The sequence below is a fragment of the Diadema antillarum genome, unplaced genomic scaffold (genome assembly GCF_040938485.1).
Source record: "Diadema antillarum isolate AM-2024a unplaced genomic scaffold, OU_Dant_1.0 seq00001879_RagTag, whole genome shotgun sequence".
Taxonomy (NCBI): domain Eukaryota; kingdom Metazoa; phylum Echinodermata; class Echinoidea; order Diadematoida; family Diadematidae; genus Diadema; species Diadema antillarum.
Genome location: NW_027272547.1, coordinates 30,478 through 36,523, shown reverse-complemented (window position 1 = coordinate 36,523; position 6,046 = coordinate 30,478).

The following is a 6,046-nucleotide window of genomic DNA, read 5'->3' as shown; positions in this document are numbered from 1 at the left end:
AGTTATAAACATCCGGGTATGTTACGTCTTGGCGCCACTCGCCGATTGGATGGATTCTGTTCTTGAGTGTGTCGTACAATATGCGACCGTCTGCAAGACCAGTAGCCACCACCTGGCTCCCATTGGGCAATACAGAATCCTTGGATGAGAACAAACAAGCCAATCAGAACACTGTAAGTGAACAATCGTATACGCTTTCGTCCAATGGCGTCTAAGGAGGATATCGCCAGTCCGGCGCTTTTCAAGTAGCGCAGTGATGTTTGAGGTGGGATTGCTTCAGATAATCGAAATTTAAGTCGCAAGACCAACCTCTGTCGTTTGTAAATGTTTTGTATAGTGTCTCTCAATATTTCCACACTCTTACAATAGTTGAAGATTGTCCGAAGTGTGGTATTTGCGGTGCTATAATAATATTTTATTTGAATATCAGTACTTTTACATAACCTCTAACTTCTTGCTTGTTTTTTTTTTATAATAAAAGTGATTGCAACTGCCAGTTTGAAGAGATACACTGCGCACACGCGGAGACGTATTGTTTGCATACAAACAAGCTTTTATCCATTCATTTTCTGATGACAAAGAGAAAGAAAGAAAGAACGAAAGAAAGAAAGAAAGAAAGAAAACGCTTCCCAGTTACGTTCCCAGGATGGCTATATCGTAATGACATCCATTATGTCATAGATAGAGAGACAGTTGATAGAGAGATAGATAGATAGATAGATAGATAGATAGATAGATAGATAGATATTAGTTTATTTCATCAAAAAGAAAGCACATAGCAGCCAAGAGGCTGAATTGCAGTCCTTGATATAACTGTTCAAACGAAACGAAACAATACAATAATTATTCCCATTAAACAGATACAAAAAGTGAGCCTATACTACAAATGAAATTCTCTTTCAAAATATACATTCCATCAAAAACTGATGGGATCGCCATGATTTTTATTCATATTTAGCCCATTTCTTCCCGATAAATTTCCTGTCGGTTTTACCATCATCAATTTCTTCTTTTCCTTTTCCTTCTTCTTCTTCTTCTTCTTTTTAATATTATTATAATTATTATTATCATTATTATTATTATTACTACTACTACTACTACTATAATCAATATTATTATTATCATTATTATTGTTATTGTTATTTTTATTATTATTGTTACTATAATTATTATTATTATCAATATTATTATTATTATTATTATTATTATTATTATTATTTCATTTCATTTCATTTCAATTTATTTTCATATTTCTCACATATATCACAATATAAAGTAAATTGATACGAAATCTATACGGAACATAATTCAAAATAGAACTTCACCGGAATGTTCAAAAGTTTGTCTTGGTATACACAAGGTCTGTATACATGCGAGTTAAACTGAGATCATAATGCGAAAAAATATGATGGGGCCTGCGTAAAAGCAAGCTTGTATAGAGCCGCAGATCCCGTGGTAAAATCAGATTAGGGGAAGCATAAGTACAGATATTTTTAGACCATACTATAATTGGGGGATCCGATTAAAACGAACAAGATCAAATCAAATGTTGCTATATAAAATACAGAATAAAACACTGAAAGGTCACATGTTGCAACTATAACCTACTACAAGTAAGGACATTGAGAGAACAACGACTGAGATTGTGAGGATTTAAGTGGGTGTGGAGGTATAGATGATGACGTAACAGTTTGGCATAAATACATAAATGGAAGGTGGGCTAAAAGAATTTTGTCGTGAGTATAAAATATACACACAAGGACAATGGAGCTCAGGTGTCAAATTCCAGGGGGTCCTAAACCATGCAGGCCGTGTGACCATGGTAACAGACAGCTGCCACGCGCAAGAATTCCAACAATCGAGTGTAACAATAAAAACTTAGAGAGCGCAACAGGCAGACTGATCGAAGAATAATAATGTACATGGTTAGGATCCCGTCGGACTACTACTAGACCTAGAAGATAAATAAGATAGACAAGGGAGGAAATACTGAGCAACAAGTACTATACAATATGCATGCCGTAGCTGCTCAAAAGATATTGTTTTAATTTTCGTTTGAATGAGGTTAAAGTGGTGCAGCTTGTAAGTTCCGTGGGGAGTTCATTCCAGTACTTAGGTCCAGTGAACATGATAGTTTTTTTCGCAAAAATTGTTCGGGTACGTGGAAGGTGATACGCATAACGTTGGCGGGTTGGATAATCATGAACTGTATAGTTTCTTGTGAACATTTTGGAAAATGCATCTGGTAATTGGCCAGTTGAGAATTGAAACATAAACAGGCAAACGTTGTAAGAAAATAACTCAGGAATTTTCAAAATTTTATTGCTCATAAAAAGTTCATTCGTATGCGATAAATATCCAGCGTGGTTTACAATTCTAATAGCGCGTTTTTGCACAATAAATAACAAATCGATAAGATTTTTAGAAGCATTTCCCCACGCCAGAATCCCATAATTAAGATAGGGAGATATCAAAGTTGAATATATACTCTGTAGAATATTACATGGAAAATAATAACTAAGTTTGTTTAGAACCCCTGTATTTCTAGCAATAATTCTACTTACATAACCAACATGGGTTCTCCAAGATAAATCACTATCAATGTAAAGATCCAAAAATTTTGTACTGTTGACCTGTGACAAATCAATGTTGTCGATCTTGACAGAAATAGGTAGTACAGGTGGGGAATTACTAAACAAAATATAATGAGTTTTTTCAATGTTTAAGGAAAGTTTGTTTGCAAAAATCCAAGATTGAACAGAAACAAGTTCTTCATTTATTATGTTTATAAGCTCATCAGGATTTGGATGAGAAAAGAACAAATTTGAGCTGTCTTATCAATAAACTTGAGTAATGCGTGAGTTGTACTATGTTTTTTGCGAAATCCAAATTGAGAATCAGTAAATATTTTTGACTGAAGAAGAAAATTAAGGGTACGTTTATACACAAGTCTTTCGAGTATCTTTGAAAAGGAAGTTAAAAGGGAAATAGGACGATAATTATTAACAAAATCTTTTCGCCCTTTTTTAAAAATGGGAACAACTCTGGCTACTTTCATTTTACAAGGAACTTTACCACTAGATAAGGATTGATTCAAAATAAAAGTAAGGGGTGAAATTATTTCATGAATCACGTTTTTTACCAAAAAATTTGTGATTCCATCGTATCCCGAACTTTTTTTGTTATTTAATCTATCAACAATCTTTATCATTATTCTTATTATTATCATTATTATCATCATTATCATTATTATCATCATTATCATTATTTAATGTTGTGGGGGCGAATGAGTCCTATAACTTTATAAGAGGAAAATAACTCTTACCAGGTATGACAATGTTGCGAGAAAGTTGGTTTTCATTTCGTCAGGAGTTGTCATGTGTGCGATCGTGTCGTTGTGCCTGTGGATTATTGTAGAAAAGCGTTCAATCCATTCTATTTCATTCCATTTCATATTTTCATTATTATATTTCCAACAACGGAAAACAAATGGTAACAAGGGAAAATACTATGAACTGAAGAAGTTGTACAAAGCAAATTGGTTGCTTTTTTATTTACGTCTCAAGCCCTTGGAAAAGACTTGTAACAAGGTCGAAAGATTGGGAGAATAAAAAGGCTAAGTGAACAATATTATAATATACTGCAACGTCTGCCAGCAGCCATTCTTCCTCCGCCACAACGATACATACATTATGTATGTATGAATATATACACTCTTAAAACATCCGGGTCAGAACTGACCCGGAAAGGGTCCGTTGGGGTCACACACCGTTCCGGGTCAGAAATGACAAGGAATGGGGTCAGATATGACCCCATCCAGAGTCATGAATTGGGTCAGGGTGACCCCATTCCGGGTCTTCATGATCAAATTCCAAGTCATTTTTACCCGGAACGGGGTGTGATTCCAACGGACCCAGTTCCGGGTCAGTTCTGACCCGGATTTTTGAAGAGTGTATGTATATATATATATATATATATATATATATATATATATACTTCTGTCTAAAGCTCTTCCTTTGAGGATATCGAGCACTCTTCATAGAAGGATAGAATCACCAAGTGTATATACATATATATATATATATATATATATATATATATATATATATATACATATATATATATACATATATATATATATATATAAACTCTGTTTCTATCATTGTTTGGTTGTAGTTGTTGTTTGTGAATCCGGAATCTCACCCATTGCACACGTCATTGCCGATGAGGCTGTAAATCACAAGAGCTGGATAGTCGCGAAGTTGGTTCCGTGACATTCTGTAACATGAAACCGTATCATACTAGTACATCAGATTTAGAGCGTATTTAAAAAAAACAAACAAACAAGTAATCCAACTTTGGAGGGCTACCATTTCATTGTCAGCTATATGGAGCGCACAATGTTGGTTTGAGGAAAGAAGAACTCTTCCTCTTTTCATCGATACCTGATTATGTTGACAAATGTTATGCATGACTGAGCACATCAACTTTAAAGACAACAACGACAAATTGCACTTTTTCCAAGTCTGAGTATCACATGAAGGAGCTATATATCTCTCCCTGGATGGATGGGATCTGTCAATGAAAGTGGTCAAATTAACAGACCAGCCTGCATGCCTGCAGGTTTGTGTTTAGGGTTTCTTCTAACCTTTCAAGTTCAATAACCTTCAATATTGCCACCGTCGTTGATAACTAACTGGTCACTCCCACAAAGGCTAACCCATTATCCATTTTCTCTTACATATTCAAGACATGGTTTGTCGCTGCCTGCTGTGTTAAATATGAACAGAGAAAAATGGACTGTATGGGTTGGCCTTGGTGGAAGTGACCACGTTATCACACAGGTGGCCATGTTAAAGCAGGGAGATGCAAGATACCTCCCTGGTTAAAGGTTATAGACTATAAACTGTTAGAAGAAACCCTAAACACAAGCCCTAACACAAACCTGTATTTGTACAGGCTATTTATTTGGTTATTTTCGTTGACAGATCTCATCCATTCGGTCAGACTTCATTTTTCCTGCATGTGACACTCAAAATTGGAAGAAGTGCAGTTGTCTTAAGAGTTCATGTGCTCAGTCATGCATGGCATTATTTTGTCAACATAACTCCCCCATAGGTATCAATGGAAGAGGAATAGTTCTTCTTTCCTCACAACCAACGTAGTGCTCTCCATAGGTGACAAGTATGAAATGATAGTCCTCCAAAGTTGGATTACCTTTTTTTCTTTTGATACGCACTGTATGACAGAACCAACATTGTCAAAACAGAAAGAGTTAACCCCCCCCCCAAAAAAAAAAAAATGCGGTGAACTTCCATGGACCTTTAGTAGCTCCAGAAGACTTCACTATCGATGGGTGGATGTGCACGTTAACCGTCATCCTTTATTGACCAGCAATGAATCAAACTGAAATGACTGTGGCATGATTAATCATGTGATTTCTCAATTCTTAATGAAGCGATACTTTTCAATTAGGCAATAAGAGAAAAACTTCGAAAAATTGGGTCAAAAAAGGAGCAAAATCAGCAAAGCAAACTATTGAGTTGAATAGCTCGTCTGGGAATGTAACAACTTGTAAAGCGCTGTCAACGCAAGATACGGACGTGTTTCCACCAAATCATTGATTTTTATCAACATTTGATTAAAAAAAGATGATATAAAACTCGTCTGATCTATTCCTACTTGCAACTTTATTCACGAGGTCTTGCCGTCTTCAAAAAAAAAAGGAGCAAAATCAGCAGAGCAAACTATTGAGTTGAATAGGTAATCCTGGTCAAGCGCTGTCAGCGCAAGATACGGACTTAATTATTTCCACCAAATTTCTTGATTTCTATAAACCTTTGTTTAAAAAAAATGATATCAAATTATATAGAATTGCAACTTTATTTACGAGTTCTTGCCGTCTTTGCCCTTAACCGCTTCCACTATATAAGCTAAGCTGGTTTCACCAAGAATTTAAAAAGAAAGAAAGAAAGAAAGAAAGAAAGAAAGAAAAGAAATGTCGGAATGCGCGTGTGAGGCAAGTACAAAAGAGACATAACAAACA